The 21,080-nt window shown below is 37.6% G+C and overlaps 1 protein-coding gene and 1 pseudogene across 1 annotated transcript in view; both read right to left on the reverse strand.

Moving 5' to 3' along the window:
• The window catches only part of PTPRD (protein tyrosine phosphatase receptor type D), a 424,904-nt gene that overhangs the window by 20,742 nt on the left and 383,082 nt on the right, over positions 1-21,080 (reverse strand). The gene's annotated exons all lie outside the window — the stretch shown is intronic.
• LOC148162378 (signal recognition particle RNA) lies at positions 4,378-4,655 on the reverse strand (annotated as a pseudogene).

A 21,080-nucleotide genomic window follows, 5' to 3' on the forward strand; every position in this document is an offset into this window, starting at 1 on the left:
AATCAAGAGTCGGTTGCTTAGCCAACTGAGCCACTCAATTTTTTTTTTAAACAAGGACAACATAATGGAATTTAGTAATATGGAATAATGAAAAAAAGTTGCCATTGTAAAAATATTAAAGATCAATATACAGTTGAGTTCCCAAAGAGATAAAGAAGGTGGAATCTTATACACTCTAGCTCAGGAATATGGCCCAGAGATGGATTCTCAGGAGAAGTCTGGGCAACGCTGGCAACTCCTTATAGCCAGGATTTGGTCCTGCCATCCAGCATAGGCTTTTAAGTTGCGGGTTTCAGAAAGAGGGGGATAGAGAAGACAGCATAGAGAAGAGAATACTTAGTAAGGAGTTAGAATAAGCAAAAGTTAGGATCCAATAACCCAGAACTTGATCACTCTAGAAAGAAAAAGTGCATTGCCTTCTTGGGTGGCATCCTCTGATGATCAAAAGTTCATACTTCATCAACAGAGAAGCAGCAGAAACTAAGCACAGGGTAACTGACATAAGGATCTTAGTCTAGAATGTTGAGAGGTTAAGGGTAACCTAGCCAGATCCTGTTGGGACATTTTCCATTTGGACATTTTCCACATTTTTCCATTATGGCCTGAGGGGGACTTTTTATTTCTTTTAATTTTTTTAAAGATTTTATTTATTTATTTGAAAGAGAGAGAATGAGAGAGAGCACATGAGAGGGAGGAGGGTCAGAGGGACAAGCAGACTCCCTGCCGAGCAGGGAGCCTGATGCGGGACTCCATCCCGGGACTCCAGGATCATGACCTGAGCCGGAGGCAGTCGCTTAACCAACTGAGCCACCCAGGCGCCCTGAGGGGGACTTTTTAAAAAAGTAAATATACAAAAAACAAAATCCACATAGGCCAAATCCTATTTTTTCTTTCAATTATGTTTACTCAAAAATCCTCCAAAGACTTCTGTATGATCTTGATTCTGTCCCAACATTATCTGCTAAACACATTCCCTATTATTCTTATAATGTGGTGCTCAAGATAAATTAGAAGGCTAATATGTTTATATAAAGAACCCTGAATATGCCATAGCAGGTCTTATTTTACAGATGGATAGAGGTCATTAGGCACAGGCAGAAACCTACTCAGCTGGCCCTGATAATTGGTAATTGACTTGAATCTGAATGAGGTCAATTGAATGAAGCTATGGAAGTATATGGAACTGTATCATTTTCACAGAGATTTTCTTTGTAAATTGCCTATCAGTTCAGTTCATATTCTCAATTCTTTTCATAATGACACAAAATTATCTACATTTTGAAAGTGGATACAACCATTAACCAGGCCTGCCAAGTAAAGCTGCACAGGTTGTGTACTGCTCAACCCAAAGAAGGTTACAATCATGTCAACTACAATATGTAAAACCTTATTCAGTGAACACAGAAGGTTTACCATAGCAACATAAATGCCATTATTCCTGACTCAGCTTAAGCAGAGTCAAAGAGAAGAGTTAGGGGAAGGAAATTGTAAGATATCAAACTTTAGCAATTGAACTTTATTTCAATCATTGGGGAAACATGTCAATGTTTTCCCATAAGGGCAAGCTTTCAGGTTTTTTGTTTTTGCTTTTCAAAGATGCTATTATGTTCATTTAAACATAAATGGTCTAACGGTTTTAAAGGCTCTAAATCAGAGGTTATAAACTGGTATCTCTGTGTTTCATTTGGTCCTTTTGTTTAGGACCTTTTGTTTGATTCCCACAAGCTTTTTTTTGTAAGGCAGTAAGAATCTCAATCTCACTACAATTAATCTACCTACTGCTTTATACAGGGTCTGTCTCACTTATTTATAACCTCCTGCAGGCCCCCAGCAGACCTTTGTGTTGTGTCCCTATGGGTCTGATCTGGCTTCCTAAACTCACAGGTTTCTGAATTACTGCATCAGTATTTCTCTTTACCTCTTCAAAATCATCTGCCTACTTGGATTTTTCAAAGGAGGAAACTGAGACCTAGAGAGGGTTAAGAATTTGACCAAGATCATGTGGCTATTAGAGCAGAGCTGAGAGTTGAGGCTTGTGTCTATGTCTTCTTTTTCCCAGACTCATGCTTCTTGCAGTGGGGGTTTACTGGAAACAGATGACAGTTTTCCTTAGAGCTCTCAGATGGACCCTAGGTCCATGATTCTATCAATTTAGGCTATAAGAATGTTGGTCTAAAAGAGATATGCTGTGCTTGTAACTGTCCTTTATTTATGAAACATTAGATTCCCCCACTCTATTCAACTGCCCCAAGACAAATGCATTAAGTGGCTTTGAAGCACTGCAAAATAGATCTTTGTGTACCTGGCTATGTATTAACTAGTTATACTGACGTCAGCTCTATCTGTTCCAGACAGATGGATGACTTTCAGTAACCATAGTAGTCATAACTGATGACTACTTAATTAGTGCAAATGAGTATTAAGTGTATTTAGAATGACATACTGGTCACGTTTGGCGATGTGAGTAGGGAGGACAGGGTTTGCGTCTAATGCAGAGTAATACCAGAAGATGGAGAACACAGTCACAAGACTGGGACAACAAATAGATGAAAATATTCAATAATTCAATTCAATATATACAAAATGAGAACTTCCTCTTCTATGTATCAATCACCAGGCACTGTACCACTAGGCATTGATGCACACATTCCTACTCTGAAACAAATAATACATTATATGTTAAAAAAAAAGAAGATATTAGGAAGGGAAAAATGAAGGGGGGCAAATCGGAGGGGGAGACGAACCAGGAGAGACGATGGACTCTGAGAAACAAACTGAGGGTTCTAGAGGGGAGGGGGTGGGGGATGGGTTAGCCTGGTGACGGGTATTAAAGAGGGCACGTTCTGCGTGGAGCACTGGGTGTTATGCACAAACAATGAATCATGGAACACTACATCAAAAACTCATGATGTAATGTATGGTGATTAACATAACATAATAAAATTAAAAAAAAAAAAGATCCCTGGATTCTGCCCTAGAGATTCCACTTCAGTAGGTGTGGAGTAGAACTCAAGATTGTGCATTTCCAACAAGCTCCAAAGTGTTGCTGTTGCTGCCAGTCCATGGGCCATAGGATACAGAAATAATACTCTTCTCATATTTTTATAAGTAAATGGGGGCAAGAAATGTATCAAATACACTCCTAATTATCTATGCTCATGTATATAAGTGTGTTTATATACACACACACACATATATATATATAAATTAAAAAAATCTTGGGGCACCTGGGTGTCTCAGTCAGTTAAGTGTCTGCCCTCAGCTCAGGTCAGGATCCCAGGGTCCTGAGATTGAGCCCTGCATCAGGCTCCCTGCTCAGCGGGAAGCTTGCTTCTCCCTCTCCCTCTGCCTCTGCCTCTCCCCCCTGCTCGAGCTCTCTCTCTTTCCCTCTCTCACACTTTCTCTCAAATAAATAAAAATAAATACATAAAATCTTTTAAAAAATAAAGTGACCTTTAAAATAAAAATCATCACCTGGTCATTCATGTAGGTTTTTTGACCTAACCACCTTAAAATTTCAATGCAAAAGGGAGACAGTGAAGTTTGTTCTCAAAAACGTATGGTCCATTTTTTTAAGACCAAAAACTTTACTATGTCCAGATACCTGCACATATATGGAATTATATTGTAATAAAACTCAGATGTCAAAAGCCCACCTTGCAAGTTTTCTTTGTGAGAAACCACCCCAATATGAGCAAATCAGATACCATGTAATAAGACCCAAAAGTATTTTTCCAAAGACAGAAAGAAAAATATCCAAACAGCAGAACCTTGATTGGAAAGACACAATACAAAGATAACAGAACTATTTTTAAGCTACATTTTATGACTGGGGGCACAACAAAATAGTTTGAAATAGAAAGTTTTCATGCTGATTACATGAAATCAAAATACACACTGTTCAAAGGCAGCTAACATTAAAAAAAATGCAGCCTAGTTTATGCAATGAATTTCAGTGTTCTTTCAGTCTGGGAATATTTCAAAATACATCGCAGGTACAGCTGGGAAAACTCAGTGATACCCCTGTCCAGATCTCAGCTATTAGGTTATAAAAATATTTTCACATTTCCTACAGATGTCTAGATTCCTTTCTTTGCTAGTAATTTTAATTCAGAACTCATTATTGACAGCTGTATGTTCTAATAGAACCTAATTGCTCTTTTACCAGACTCAGCTGCAAGCGGGCTGATTTCCTTCCCCTTATAGAGTATATTACACATAAACACAGGCAGGAAAAAAAATAACCAATTAACTAAATACGTGTGTATAAAATGATTCATTGAGAGCACTGATCAAGTAATGTATCTAGTGGCAACATAGGTCAAAGGAAATTACAGCACTTACTGTTTATGGTATTAATTATATGGAAATATTCATAAGCATTAAAATATATAGATGATGAGTGGCAGCATCTGAGAATCTGCTCCTTTATTGATCAGTATGGGAGTTTTGACCTGCTCTGTTGTCAACCTGGGCCAGCTCAACCCTCCTTAAGCAACCTGGTGTTTCCTGCTCCCAGAAGGTCACCATATTGATGCCAAATTTAGTGCAGACACCTAATGGGCACAGCTCACTGCAGCTCAGAAATCCTGGGCTCAACCCATCCTCCTGCTGCAGCCTCCCCAGTAAATGAGACCACAGGCACACACTGCGGCAAGGGGCTGAAAATTTACCCCTTCATTAAAGAGACTTCTAACTTACTATATTTAAGTAATTGATAAGGCATTTAATCTACTGAAGAATTAATAACATCTGACATCCCATGTGCATAGAACCCGAGATGCCTGCCATACCCAACACCTGTCAGAAGGAATCTGACATGCTGTGGGATTATTTTTGCTGGGCACCAACTCTTCCTTGCTCTCCAATCATGGCCATGGATGAGCTGCTTTCCCTAACTTTGCAGGAAAAGGAGTACAAATTCATTGATGTCAAAGCTACTTCCTTTGGAAGAGTCTCCTCAAAGGCAATGCCTCATTTTAGCAGCTTCCCAAGAGATACAGGAACAGCTTGGCAATGCTCATTCCATCACATGCCTCAGCAACCTCACACACGGAGTTTAGGCCAATTTTGGGAACCCAAGCTGTCTTCCTTAGTGGACTGGAACCCTCTGTAGAGGGGCAAACCCTGGGCTGGATTCAGCAGAGACCATATGAGCAGCAAATAATACTGCATTTGAGAAGAGCAATAGCTTGTTTTATTTCCTGTCTGTGTGTTCTGGAAGTGGAGGGAATGTAGCGATCAGGGATGGGTAAATTGCTCCTTAGTAAGGAACCCATTCAAGGAAAATAAACTTTTTCTTAACATCAGGGACACTATATGGTGCTTCCCTTTCTGGGGGCACTAAGTGCTTCTCTTTGCAGACTTAATCTACCTCATATAGGGAGGAAGATATTGGGAATGGGATGCTTATTACCCTGATAATTCTCAGGGTTACAGCATACATTTCCATTAATACCAGACATAATGGTAATTAGAATGCAAGCCCCAGACTCAACATTTACACAGCCTCACATATAATGAATGTAAAGTATCCTACAGGGCTTGGTGCCCACAAAATCTGGTCCATAGCCTACCTCCAGCCTCTCTCCCAACCAACTAACAAGAGAAGCCATTTATTTGACATTTTAAGAATAATGTTACTGCCTTTTTATTATTATTTTTTTACCTATACAACACAGATTATGCCATCTAGAATTTTTGCATGGCTTCGCTCCTGGTATTGTTTTGGATAATGACACTTCCACTCATGTTCACTTATCCATAAAGTATTTATTGTCTTTTTCATGTGTAGTATATATCCAGGGGAGAAAGAGGCAATGCTGAACTCCTAGATACCATTTCTGACCTCATCTCTAATGGTCGGATGTTACAGTCCAGGGAAGAAATTCAGTTTTTGCCTGTGGAAGTTAATACTCACCACCCTTAAGAAGCCCATTTTTTTTTCTTAAAAGGTTACTTTTTACTGATTAAAATAATTTAAACATAATTGAAGTCTTGGCTGAGTTGGTGAAATGGACTATTTTGTTTTCACGTAAGTGTGACAGGGAAAGCAGTGATGTGATATGCTTGTTTTATGAGTCAGTTTGGTAAGTGGAAAGAACATGGACTTTAGAGATTCAACATCTGGCTCTTTCACTTGCTAGCTGTGTGATGTTGGGTCATGTATTTATCCTCCCTGAGCCTCAGTTTTCTCATCTATAAAATTTAAACCCATTCCTAAAGGTTGCTACAAGGTTATTGTTGGCAAAAAAAAATGCCTTTTAATTAATATATTCTTGATAAATGTTGATTTCCTTACTATTTTTTTCCTATGAATTAAGGACCTAGAGTTTAATATTTTAATTCATTGGCTAATGGCAGAGTAGATAATGCAACTTTTCTATCCTTGCATGGTTTGTTTTAAAGACTTATACTAATGAACTAATGAAACTAATATTCCATTTTATTTCCTTATTTCTATCTTTTATGGATAAAACAATGTCATATACAAGTGAATCAGATTTTAGACCTGAAAGGGATATTGGAGATGATCTAATCCAGTGGTTCTCAAAGTGCTACCCTTGACCAATAGCATCATTTTGTAATTTGTTAGAAATGCAGATTTGGGGGCCCGACCTTGACCTACAGAATCAGAAACTCTGGAGCCCAGAAACAACCTGAGTTTCAATGTGCCCCTCAGGTGATCCTGATGCATGCTAAAGTTTGAGAACCACCTCCAAGCCCATCCCTTAAGTTTAACAGATGGAGAGATTGATTCAAAAGGGTGCATGCACTCCAATGTTTATAGAAACAATGTCCACCACAACCAAAATATGGAAAGAACCCCGATGTCCATCAACAGATGAATGGATAAAGAAGAAGTGGTATATATATATATATATATATATATATATATATATATATATATATAATGGAATATTACTCAGCCATAAAAAAGAATGTAATCTTGTCATTTGCAATGACATGGATGGAGCTAGAGAGTATTATGTTAAGTGAAATAAGTCAGTCAGAGAAAGACAAATACCATATGATTTCACGCATATGTGGAATTTAAGAAACAAAACAAACAAATAAGCAAAAAAAAAAAAAAAAGGAAAGAAAGAGAGAGGCAAACCAAGAAACAGACTGATGGTTATCAGAGGGGAAATGAGCGGGGTGATGGTTAAAATAGGTGATGGGAATTAAGGAATCACTTGATGTGATGAGCACTGGGTGATGTATGGACGTGTTGAATCACTATATTGTACACTTGGACCTAATACTGCACTTTGTGTTAACTAACTGGAATTTGAATAAAAACTTAAAAAAAAAAAAACAACAGGAATGCCAAGGAGGGGAGGGATAGAGTTCCATATTTAAATAAGTTTCAGAAATTCCCTCTTGAAAGTTCACAATAGAAATGAGTACTTTATAAGATTGAGGAACTCTGTTGTAAAGTAATTTAACTTAGTTTAAGCCATACCTTACTTGACTATAGAAAAAACTCCCCACATAACATTTATTAACAACTCAGGACAGGTATGCACATACATTAATTAATGAGATAGTCTGAATTTTGTTTCTATACTTCTTATAGAGTACAGAATGGGTACGAAAATCATTCGTTGGATTATGTGTACCAATAACTGTTTGGGAAATGCTCACCATTTGGATTTGCAAAATTGCTATTTTTATTTTTCTTTTGTTCTCTTTTTTTCTAAATCAGGTAGCTAATAATTTCGGAATTATTTCCTTTCACATATTAAAATAAGGAAGCTTTAAACAGGGGAGTGTGAAGCATTGGATGTTAAATATCAGTGATGGGCTTATGATTAATTGAGCCTTTAAAAAATAACATTTAATTTTAAAATAAATGCATTGAATAAAAAATAGTTGTCTGCAAGTCAAAATTTGCTAAGTACAGTTTTGGAAACAAGCTTTCCAAAGAGGGAGATGGTTTCAGTGGTCTGGAATCATTTCAAAACTTGGTACCTTTAATGGAAAGATATGCCACACTCAGATTGGAAGAACTAATATTGTTAAACGTCTATTCTACCTAAAGCAATCTACAGCTTCAATGTGATCTCTATCAAAATATCAACATTTTTTTCACAGAACTAGAACAAATAATACTACAATTTGTATGGAACCAGAAACATCCCAAATAGTCAAAGCAATCTTGAGAAAAAAGAACAAAGCCAGTAGTATCACAATTCTAGGTTTCAAGATATACAAAAAAGCTGTAGATCAAAACAGTATGATACTGGCACAAAATGAGACACACAGACCAGTGGAACAGAACAAGGAGCCCAGAAATAAATCCACATTTATATGGCCAATTAATCTATCACAAAAGAAGCAAGAATTACAATGAGAAAGACAGTCTCTTCAACAAATGGTGCTGGGAAAACTGGACAGCTATGTACAAAAGGAGAAAGGTGGGCCACTTTCTTACACCATACACGTAAATGAACTCAGAATGGATTAAAGACCTAAATGTGAGACTTGAAACCACAAAAGTCCTGGAAGAAGAAAATAGGCAGTAATCTCCATGACATCAGCCATAGAAACATTTTTCAAGAAATGTCTCCTGAGGCAAGGGAAACAAAAACAAAAATAAACTGTTGAGACTACATCAAAATAAAAAGGTTTTGCACAGTGAAGGAAACCATCAACAAAACAAAAAAGCAACCTAATGAATGGGGAAGATATTTTCAAATGATATATCTGATAAAAGGTTAATATCCAAAATATGTAAAGAACTTTTACCACTCAACTCCCCCCAAAAAGCAATAATAATCCAATTAAAAATGAGCAGAGGAACTGAGTAGACATTTTTTCAAAGAAGACACCCAAATGGCCAACAGACACATGAAAAAATGTTCAATATCACTAATCATCAGGGACATGCAAATCAAAATAACAATGAGATATCACTTCACATCTGTCAGAATGACAAGAATCAAAAAGATAGGAAAGGACAAGTGTTGGTGAGGATGTGGAAAAAAAGGAACCCTTATGCAGGGTTGGTGGGAATGTAAACTGGTGCAACTATTGTGGAAAACAGTGTGGAACTTCCTCAAAAAATTAAAAATAGAAATGCCATATGATCCAGTAATTCCACTACTGGGTATTTACCCTAAGAAAACAAACAAACAAACAAAAACTAATTTGAAAAGATATATGCAGCCCTATGTTTATTGCAGCATTATTTACAACAGCCATATGGAAGCAACCCAAATGTCCATTGATAGATGAATGGATGAAGAAGACGTCACACACACACACACACACACACACACACACACACACACACACACACACACACGAATATTACTCAGCCCTAAAAAAGAATGGAATTTTGCCATTTGCAACAATATGAATGGACCTTGAGGGTATAATAAGTCAAATAAGCCAGACAGTGAAAAATAAATACCCTAAGATTTCACTCATATATGGAATTAAAGAAACAAGACAAATGAACAAAGTAAAAAGAAACAAACAAAAAACCAAACCAAACCAAACCAAACCAAAACAAAACAAAAAAACCCAGACTCTTAAATAGAGGGAACAAACAGGTGGTAGACAAAAGGTAGGTGGGTGGAAACATGGGTTAAATAGATAAGGAAGAAAAGGTACAAATTTCCGGTTCCAAAGTAAGTAAGTCATGGAGATGAAAGGTACACCATGGAGAATATGGTCAATAAGACTGTAGAAATGATGTTTGGTTACAGATGATGACTAGACTCACTGTGGTGAGCACCAGGTAATGTCTAGAACTGTTACACTACTATGTTGTCCATCTGAAACTAAAATTACACTGTTAATCATACATCAGTAATTATAATATTAAAACAATGATGCTGTAAAGATGTTAGACTTAAAGAAGCAGTGCAAGATCATGGTGGCATGGGACACAGAGTCCAGGCGTCCTTCCCTAGGAGCTGAGCAAGTGGTAAGGAATACCCTTTACATTAAGTATGTTCATGGAAATTGAACATTTACCTGAGAAAAGGCTGCCCAGGTTATTAAATCTCAAATGTTGAGTGGCAGTTATGTAATGAGTTTCTTTTAAAAAATAGAAAATGAACTGCCATTTATATAAACACTGCTTGAAATGTTGATAACTGAAGGTGGGTGATGGGTGCTTAGGGGTTCATTATATATTCTCTCTGCACCCGGGTATGTTTGAAATGTTACACTAAAAAAATTTAGGAAAAACAGACTATTTTTCTCCCTACAATAAAGCTCTTTCCAAGTGCAGGTTCCCTCAGGGGGAAAAATAACAAAGAAGATGTAGTTTAGAACCATTACCCGAGTTCCAATAGCTAAGATTGGATCTAAGTTTCTTATGTCCTAGCCAAACTGTGATATGATGCAGCTTTAAAAAGAGACTGTGGACATTAGTGATAATTCCAGAGGTGCTACTTGATGAGATTATCTATATGGAAATGTAGACAGTATTCAGCAAAAGGTGTGAAGTTCACCTTAGAAACTGCTGTACCTTTGCATGCTATGTATGCCATGAAGATTCATTCTAAAAATGACTTACATGCAGACTTATCATTTCAAATTTTTAAAATGTATTTATTCCTAAGCCTTTGGGAAATATAAACACAACAACAAAGGCATATATACACTGCTCTTCTAACTGATACATTCACAGAGTTTCTTACTGAATTCCAGGAAAGATATTGCTAAGCTTGTGGCTTTACTATTGTACCCTACAAATCAGTAAGTTTGAGTTTAATTGAACCAAGATAACAAGTGAATTTCAGGCTGTAGTACATCAGAGAAAATAATCTGAAGCCAAGTCAATCGTTTCCAGACACACAAAAGAGGGATGAAATGTTAGCCAATAGGTTATAAGGAATTTTGTGGTTTGTAACATGATTGGTTATGGTTTTTCAAATCAAAGTAGTGAGCAAGAGTCCAGACCAAGCAAGACTCTTAGCCCAAATGATTAGAATTCGAGCTGGTTTAAGGTTGACAATGTGAGACTTTTAATTGATTATTATTATTATTATTTTTATTATTATTTTTTTATTATTATTTTTTAAACTTTTCAACCCCCTTTGTTCATTTCTCCCACTGCCCCCCCCTTGCTTCTGGCAACCACCAATCTATTTTCTGTATCTATGAGCTTGTTTTTTGGTGTGTGTGTGTGTGTGTGTGTGTGTGTGTGTGTGTGTGTGTGTGTGTGTGTATGTTTTAGATTCCACATATGAGAGATCACACAGTACTTGTTTTTCTACAGTGACTGTTCACCTGTGAACCCAAGTTGGGACTGAATTTGAAGGTAGAGAAAACATCTTTCATAAAACCAAAATACCTAATCATCATCATCATCATCACCAAGAACTGTTTAATCTACCAAATTTTATGCAGTTTTTCCATGTAGAAAAGATGCCTTTGGCAAAGGACCAGATTGTTCTTTACCTTCCTAGAGGAATAGATAGGCAGGCAAGTGATTTGCACAAGATTTCATAATTTTAGGGCAGTCCAATATCTCTTATTTTTCTAGATGTGTAATTTTCATTTCTTAGCTTGAAAGACAAATATGGAGTGAAAGTCATGGAATTCTGAGTAGTTCTTATTAGCATATACTTACAGTAAAATCTTTAAGATCTAAGAGCTTCATTTGTTGCCTTGCATTTTTAAATTCCCTACTATGTATGAACTACTCTAAGAAGTTTGATTTTCACTAGGGTTCTAAAACATATGTGAAACATGCCTCATATTTTGCCTCAATCTATGGTCCTCCTTTGTCCACATTAAAATCTAACAACTTTGGCTCTTGATAAAATTTAAAGGCTTACTACTGTGACCTACTGAGGTTGCATCTTTCATATATTTATTTTCTATATTCACATATAGTATTCAAATTGAGCTTAGTTTCAAAGCATAGTGTAATAAAAAACCCAGCATTCTCAATCTGTATCAGGCAATGGGTAGGTCAAATTGTGTTAACAGCCTAGCCTCAGTGGCAAAAGGAGGTTCTGCTTGCTTAGCCCTGCTCTTTATGGCTAGAGACCATGGCAATGAGGTGAAAAAGTACAGAAAGAAAAAGGCATTCCAACCCACATCTCTTCCATACAGATCTGGGGGCAGTTATGGATCCAAAAGGAAAAAACAAATCAGGAAATTTAAAAAAAAAAAGGTGATGATAGCCAAAATTTAGGTAGCAATTCTGGAAGATATTAAATGGCCTTTTTTTCTGCTTTCTTATTTCATAGATTGGCAAAGAACCTGTGTTTTGGGTTATACACAGGGTTTTGTTTTTCTTCTCCCGTCCTGTGAAGGAGATTCACAGTGCACCTAGCCAGGCTAGTAAGAGCAGAACAGCGGAAATCAACAGGACTCCGCAGGGTCATCGGTGTCCTATTCAGGCTGAAAAGGTTTGATAGGGTAACATTGTGGGGGGGGTGGTCTGGGGGCTTAGTAGAGTTTTAAGACCTCCTTCCACCACCCCCCCACCTCAGGTATGTTCTATGCCAAAAAGAGACTTCCTGTTTGCTTAATTTATCATCATTTAGTTTATCTTCAGCACAGAAACCATTTATACATGCAGGAATTTATTTCAAGATTCTCTTCTGATTTTGGTGTTACTTCATACATTTCTGCAAGAAATTATCTCAGCAGCTGTACTTTCTTTAGAAACACAAATGTACCTTATTAATGCTACTTATCAAAGCAAAGTATTTAAAAATACTTGCTAAACATTTGTTTATTTACATAAAAGATTTCAGAGTTTTGCACAGCTAGATTTAGGGCATATAACAAACACTGTGAGTGTGTGAAAGAAATATAAGTGATTCCAGCAGATGGCATGGTCAGAAGCAAGAAAAAGCACAAATTCAAATTGAGAAGCCTGAATGGCTATAATTATAACACATTTACAGTAGAATGGAGAAGGTCATTTACATTATGTTAAGAAATATAGGGGCAGATTCTTATCTTATGTAAGTGTGTTACACAAAATGGGGATTTGGCACATGGGTGACTATCAGACAATATACCACACACAGTTTTTATTTCGATTCCAGCAGAAAAACAATATTGACAAATTTCTTTCTCTCTTTGCTTCCTACTTTATTCAATAGAAGAGGTAACAATAGCATCTGCTGTACTTGGCTGGAGCCTGGGATGAGGAAATTGTGGATGATGAGCCTCCCAGGCATATGGCCACTAAAAAGCTCACACTACAGCCATGGCACAGCCAGGCTGGAGCTCCAGGGGAGCTGCAGACACATAAGGCTGCAGTCCGAACCAGGGCAGGGCTGCCAAACCAGCATGTAAAGTCATTTTTAGTGGCCTGAGTGGTTTTCACCATCATGGCTCCAGGCATTACTGCGAAGTAAGAGGAATTTATCTCTAACATTCTCTCCCTCTCCCTGTGGCATCCCTCTACCATTTTCTGCTGCACTGGCCTTACGGACCACCTGGGTGCCGGGCACATCCAGGCTGCTGCCCAGCTACCCCCAACCTTCTTTCAATTAGTCATGGTCTTAAAGATCTGTGACACTTAATTGGCTCTAATGCATCAAAATTACCTATTCTGACCATCTTAGTTTCAAACATAATGGGTCCCTGCTGTTATATAGGTGCTTTCTGGCTATTTTCCTAATTCAGCCAGAAAATGTTAAGGGACTCGTTAATCAAATTAACCGGATCAAAATTAAAAGGACTATAATGTAGTGGGAAATATATTGGAAGAGTCAGAAGACTTGAGTCCAGAAAGAGTCTATGGGAAAATTGTCAACCTCCTTGGGCCTCATTTTATTTTCTTATCTCTGAAATTAAAGAGATGGAGTGGAAAAGGGAAGGGGAGGTGGGGAGGTAGAGAGGAAGAAGGCAAGAGAGAGAGAAAAGAGAGAGAAGGAAAGGGGAAGGAGGATTTATTTGGGAAGCTTGAGATGTCCCTTCCGGGTCTATGATTCACTGTGAATGAATCATATTCCTGGAATTTTTTATTTTAAAAAGAAGCCTATGAACTCTAATAATTCCTAAATTACAGAAAGATGTAAAGAAATTATTTTTGAAATAAGACGAAATGGGATTAAAGAATATAAATTTCTCCTACCATAGATGTTGATATTTCAGAAAAAAAATCAGGTAGCAGTTACAAAACAAATTGCATAGACTTTCCCTCTACTTTTTTTTAAACCTATTTCATGTATCAACAACAACAACAACAAACCCTCTGTATTTTAGTGTGGGCCTGGGGATTTTACTCCTTAGGAGGAACATTTACTGTGAACTTAGCCAGGCTGGCAGGAATGGAGAGAAGAGCTCTATGTGTCCAGTAAATAAGGTTCATTGACATAGAACTCAGTGCCGGGATAAATGAAGTCACACATCATTTGTTGCTTTTCCTATCATGAAGTAGAATCTGTTTCATTACCCCCTGAATCCTGGATGGTCCCTGCCTTGCTTTGAGCAAAAGAGTGTGGTGAAAGTGATGATGTGTGACTTCCAAGTTTTGGCCTCAAAAGGCCTCAGAAGCTTCTCCTTTGATTCCCCAGAACTCTGAGACCACCAGACCAGGATGCAGTATCATGGGGAGGGGGACAAGCTAGCTTTCCCAGGCCTTCCAGCTGGCTGCAAAGGACAGCTCAGGAGAGGCCAGCAGAAGACCACTTCCTGGCCCCAAGTCAACCCACAGAACTGTGAGAAATAACAGATTGTGGTGGTTTTAAGCCAGTAAGTTTGGGTTGGTATTTATAAGCAGTGGTGGTTGACTGATAGCTATACCCTCCATCTCAGAAAGGTCACCAATTCCTAAGGCACACAGCTATAACAGAAACAGAAATATGGTCACAACTTTTTTTTTTTTAAGATCCAATGCTCAAAACCAACCCAATCTGAGACAAATGAAAAAACCAGATAAATGGAAAAGAAATATTTTCTCAAAAAGATCATAATTCTCAAAATCCTTTCTTTTCAGGTGTTAAAAGGAATTTGAGCAAGTAGATGTTCAGCTTTTCTTATCAGAATGGAAGAACTACAGGGGGCGCCTGAGTGGCTCAGCCGTTAAGCATCTGTGTTCGACTCAAGTCATAATCCCAGGGTCCTGGGACTGAGCCCCTCATCGGGCTCCCTGCTCCGCGGGAAGCCTGCTTCTCCCTCTCCCACTCCCCCTGCTTGTGTTCCCTCTCTTGCTGTGTCTCTCCCTGTCAAATAAATCAATAAAATCTTAAGAAAAAAAAAAAGAATGGAAGAGCTACAGTTAACCCTGCCCCATCTCATCTAGTCAATTTAGATATATCAATGAAAGTCTTAACCACTGTCCCTCTCTTGGGGGACTGAAAGGTGGAGAAGGATTCTTTTTGGGGGTGGGAAAAGTATGGAGGGAGGTGGGATGGAGAAAGAGAGAAAAAGAGAGAGACAGCTCAAGCTCTTTGGAAGAAGGACTACAAAAAATAAATAAATGAAAGTGTTTAATTATTTCACAAGAAACTTATCTTCAACAAACTCTTTGATTTAAAAATAGAATGTGCTGTCCCAGAATATATACCCCCCAAAAAATCAAAGAGCAAGGGATTTTTAGGGCCTTTATGTTTGGGCAGGGGGTCTTGCATTATGACTCACTTGTCTTCCATCCATCTAATCTTTTATCTTTGGCTTCCACTAGAGAATGAAAAGGGGACAGCTACTAAGTCATATGCCACTTAAAGGCATTCCTAAGGTTTAATGTTTTGAACTCCTAGAATGCTAGACATCCATACCAAGCATGAATATGAAGCAATGTGACTAATACACTAGAAAAACAAAAAAAAACAAAAAAAAAAACAGCACTTGTCAGACCCAAAGACCATGGCCCTTAGAAGTAGCCACCTTGGGAGGCTGAAGATTTATTACTGCTGCATTAATTTGCCGCCATGGAGCAAAAGTACTTTTTGGAACTCCTTTTTGTCAGTAGAGTTAAGAGCCTGTCACCTGTTCTTTTGAATTCCCTAATGGTGGCATATATTCATCCTTGAGGTTGGATTATTTACTTATTTACTTTTTTAAGTGCCAAGAGATATGTAGCGTCAAGTCTTGAGTTTGTATGGTTTGGGTGGCCAAGGTAGAGGGTATTGTTGGCTGATTTTTCAAGCAATGAACCTAGCTCACTGTATGCTCTAAAAAGGGATTCTTAAGGGAAGTCTCATAAAGAAGTCTTCTCAATGTTTAAAATGAGGATGCCATTCAAAGAAGTGTTTTCAAGCTTTAAAGCTTTGAGGTGGGCTATCATTTGGATGCATACATTCTGCACCATCAAAGATCAGTTTAACTGCCATATAGCAATGGTTCAGCCAGGAGTGAATTTGCTCCCAAGGGGACATTTGGCAATGTCTGAGGGCATTTTTGATTGTCACAATCCTTGGGGCATGCTACTGGCATCTGGTGGGCAGAGGCCAAGGATGCTGAGAAGCATCCTTCAATGCACAGGGCAGTCTCCCACAACAAAAATTATATGACCCAAATATCAATGGTGTTGAGGTTGAAAAGCTTGTTTTATAGTAACAATGTATTTTAACAAGATTTTTAAAGTGCAATGAAATAATTACTACATGTAGTACTACGTGTTTTTAAAGTGTTAAATTTTATTTATTTATTTATTTATTTATTTTTAAAGATTTTATTTATTTATTTATTTGAGAGAGAGAGAGAATGAGAGATAGAGAGCACGAGAGGGAAGAGGGTCAGAGGGAGAAGCAGACTCCCCGTCGAGCAGGGAGCCCGATGCAGGACTCGATCCCGGGACTCCAGGATCATGACCTGAGCCGAAGGCAGTCGCTTAACTGACTGAGCCACCAAATTTTAAAGCGTTAAATAGTTGCCACTCACCTAGGTTAACATATGTATATACACACACCCATACGTTTTCTACTCTTCTAAGTTACAAATTACATACAAAATCCACACTTCAGAAAAATGTGATAATGTGATAATGTTCTTTGCTGTTTGATAGTAAGAGAACCAATTTAAATAAGCCAACTTTTATGTAAGGTAAAACAATGACAACAAAAACATCTATTAGTATGAATATTTATTGACTTCTTTCTATGTGGCAGGTACCTGGCTAATTGTCACTTTACACATATCATCTTATTTAATCTTTATACACAATACTGTGAGGGACATACTACTATTATCCTTACCTTACTGATCAGGAAATTGAAGTTTAGAAAGGTTAATTAAATTGCAGTGAACAGTGCAGCTGGGATTTGAGCTCTAGTAAGCTGATTTCAAATGATTTTTAATACTAACCACCATTTAATGCTGTCCCCAAAGGGGATTTTGGACCTGCTAAAAGCCATCTCTGTTGTGGGCAGGGGACAGTTCTGCTCTCATTTGTATAACATAAATTGGGCAAAATAGAAAACAGCAGTATGGTGTAGACAAAGAGGAGAGGACCTTGAATCATAAAACATGGGTTCTCAATCAGACTTTCTACTTACTAGTTGGGTATATGGTCTTCAGCAAGTCATTTAACTTCTCAGAGTCTCAATTTCCTTATCTGTAGTGTGGAGATGGTAATAATATACCCCTACTATTTTTGCTGTAAAGACTAAATAAAATAGATGATGGAAAGATGCTCTGTCAATGGCCACTTCCCTACACAAAAGTAACTTGGTTGTTATTCTTGGGCATGAGATGGAAATGGAGAGGTGACAGTTTCCCAGGTGCCCTTGCAGGGATTCTCAGGACCCACCCCTGATACCCGACACTGACTTTAGTTGTTTCTTACAATACTCTCCTCTAGGAAATTTACCATTTCATCAGGTAGCCGGAATTCTCCCCCTAGTACCCCAAACACCTTCTGTGCAAGTTTTATATTTTATACCTACTGAAGCCATTATGAAATTCCTTTTGTTTTCTTTGGGTTCAATTACTCTTAAATTATTTCACTGCATCTAAGACAGCTTTCTCCTATAGGACTGTGTCATCAAACTATTGAAGATCTGACCTCCTGATTTATATCACCATGTTGTTTCATAAACTAAGAATTTGCTCTGTATGCCCAATTATTAGTATATAAGAACAGAACCTACACAATAGCTTCAATGTGGTATAATTACTTCTCCTCACCTTAAAATGTTTCCATAAATAAGGATACAATTTGTATATTCCACTCATTTTCTTATCGAGAGATGTTGGTATTTTTAACCATCCAGTCTTTCAACTACAGAAGGCTAGGTTCTCTTATTAATTTATACATGAAAATGAATCCCAGGTTTAAGGAAAATATGGGTCTATGGTTTGCACTTGTCAGCATCTCAAAAACTATCATATATTTTGGCAATACTTGTGGTCTCTGCTCTAAAGAGATATTTGAATGGAACATTGGGGAAAATAAAGGATGGAATTTAGAATAAGTGGTTAAAATGCATTAAACAATTTTCCATAGCACTTTGAGCTCCTTTGGATCACAAAGTCTTTTATTTTTATGATCATATGCAACATTTTCCAAAATGTTTTTACCTGGTTTCCAAAACCTTTTTACCTTGAAAAGGCTATTTTTGTCAATATTAGTCTGATATTAGAAGTAAATGATTATGTTGTAAATATGATCTAAGTAGTTTCTTGGTTGTGCTTTCACCTATAAAGTCAAAAAGTATTAACAAAGTTGGATCTTATGAATCTTTCTAACCCCAAATTATCATTTGATTTTTATCAGACCACACTTAGTGGTTCATTGATGCTTCCAAAACATTATTAATCTACATCTAGCCCTCAGTTTCTATTCCTTGTGGTTTTATTTTTTAAGATTTTATTTATTTTTTTGTGGGGATGAGAGAGAGAGGGTGCAAGTGGGGGGGGGCAGAGGGAGAGGGAAAAGCGGACTCCCCGCTCAGCAGGGAGCCCGATGCGGGGCTCAATCCCAGGACCCCAGATCATGACCTGAGCTGAAGGCAGACACTTAACTGACTGAGCCACCCAGGCACCCTTATTCTTTCTGGTTTTAAAGACTGGTTTGATTCTACGATGTACATGACTTTAATTATCCTTAAGGTCTATTTTACTCTTCTTGGAATCTTCTCATTTAGAAGGCAGATTTAGGGGGTCTTGATCTATCCCTTCCTTCATATTTATTCACAAATAAATTTCTCCTATAAAGATAATATATTCCCTTCATCCTAAAAAGGGTTAACCATGACTCAGAGTTAGTACCATGGGTAAAGGGTTTATAATTGACACATTGAAATTATGGCTTCACCCCAATTTATTCATTCTTAAAAAGCGAATTCAAATCAGTTGTCATATTGCTTTGGCACTAGTAAAATATAAACCACAAATTCTTCTATAGAACAACATAAAGAATGGGGCTCAATATGGAGAAAAGGGAAAAAGACTTCTTTGTTTTCTAAGAGGAAGAGTGAAACAATATAGGGAAATGTAACATATGACCTCTATGAAAATCAAAACTTAATAAATAGCTTGAAAGTTCTGTCCCTTAGTTTCTTTCAAAATCAAAATTTAGAAGTAAGGAGAAAAATACTGCATGTCTCTATTCATGTACTGCATAGATATATGTGAAGAGGTCATGGCAAATATCCATCTGACAACCATTCAGTTAACAAATACATATTAAGGAGGTAAGTGTAAGGAACTAAGGTAGTCTCTGCAACAAGAAAAGTCAGAACTAGATATGATGATGAGTAAACAGGTCGAGGACTTTGAAATGGGCCAAATTTACAAACTCCCTGTGCTTAATGCTCCTCACAAATAAAACATACTGTTTTGTGGATTAAACGAGTGATCCCTTAAGTGCTGAGTGATATTGGAAAACGGTGATGGCTCAGTAATGGGTAGCCACTGTGACTATTCTAAAATGATTAAGGGGTAGAAAAGACTCACATACTAATAATTACCCTTGCTACAGAATGAGTAAAATAAAGGCTAGAAGATGGCCATGTGATGTGGGAGCAGAAAGAAAGGAGTGGCTCATTTTGACCAGGTCATCAGGATAGGCTTAAAAAGTGCAATGTCTTCCAAGTGGTGGCCAAAGATGGAGGTGAGGACCAGCAAGTGATCTTGAGGCTGGAAAACTCACTTGGTCGATGGGCACAGGCAGCCTAGGGCACACAGCAGCCATCACTACGGCACAGGCTCAGGCTCACTTGGTCGATGGGCACAGGCTGCCTAGGGCACACGGTGGCCATCACTAGTGACATGAGCTCAGGCGAGGAAGTTGGTCTTCCTTGGGCTCTGTTTCTTCTTGTGTAAAATGGGAAAATAAGGTTCCTACCTCTGAAGATGATTCATATATAAAAAACATTAACACATGTAAAACACTTAGAATAGGGCCTGTCCAGTTGAGAAGAAAGAGTATTTGCTGTCGATTAAGGGTACAGGATGTTTAACTATTATTATGGATAAAAAACAGGGAGCTGTGTCTATCTTTAATCATGGAATGGAGAGCATATGAAAAAGGACATAAAAGAGTTGTAGAAAAGAGGACTCAGAAATAGGTATAAGAAAGATGAAGGCAAAAAAAAAAAAGAAAGAAAGACAAAGGCAATTTAAAACAATTAAATTCTCATAAGAAATACCAGAAAAATACAGTCTCATGTTAAACAAACAAACAAACAAAAAACAGTTCAGCCCTGAAATGATCTTACTGTTTCTATAAAAGCTTCTAAAACACCACATGGAATTCAATTAACTTCAGAAAGCAATTATTGAGCTCCTACTATGATGTAAGAGCTTGGATACAAATGTGCATAATCCCATTGGCCATGCCCTTTGGGATTTCAAGGCATATGTGATCTGTACACATTTAATATTCTAAGTGTGAACCTATTTTATGAGATCTCAAAGAATACAGTGTTTAATTCTTTCTGCAGGAAGAGGAATGGGAAATGAGTTTAAAAGAATTTTCCAGAATTTCAACTCAGATATTTACAATATGAAGCAATCCCTATAAATGGATGAGTTGAGCCGTGTGTAAAACAATAGGGATTGGGAAGGTTTGGAAAACTGGATACTGCATTCCAGCTTAAAGGCATTCAAGTTCAAATTAAAAAAAAAAAATTACCATGGATGTAAACAAAACCATCTGAGGTCAGTTTGCAACCTTTGCAATACACACGGCAAGTGTTACTTGT

The sequence above is a fragment of the Eumetopias jubatus genome, unplaced genomic scaffold (assembly GCF_037043125.1).
Source record: "Eumetopias jubatus isolate StellerSeaLion01/CBP00866 unplaced genomic scaffold, mEumJub1_p1.0 scaffold_15, whole genome shotgun sequence".
Classification (NCBI taxonomy): Eukaryota; Metazoa; Chordata; class Mammalia; order Carnivora; family Otariidae; genus Eumetopias; species Eumetopias jubatus.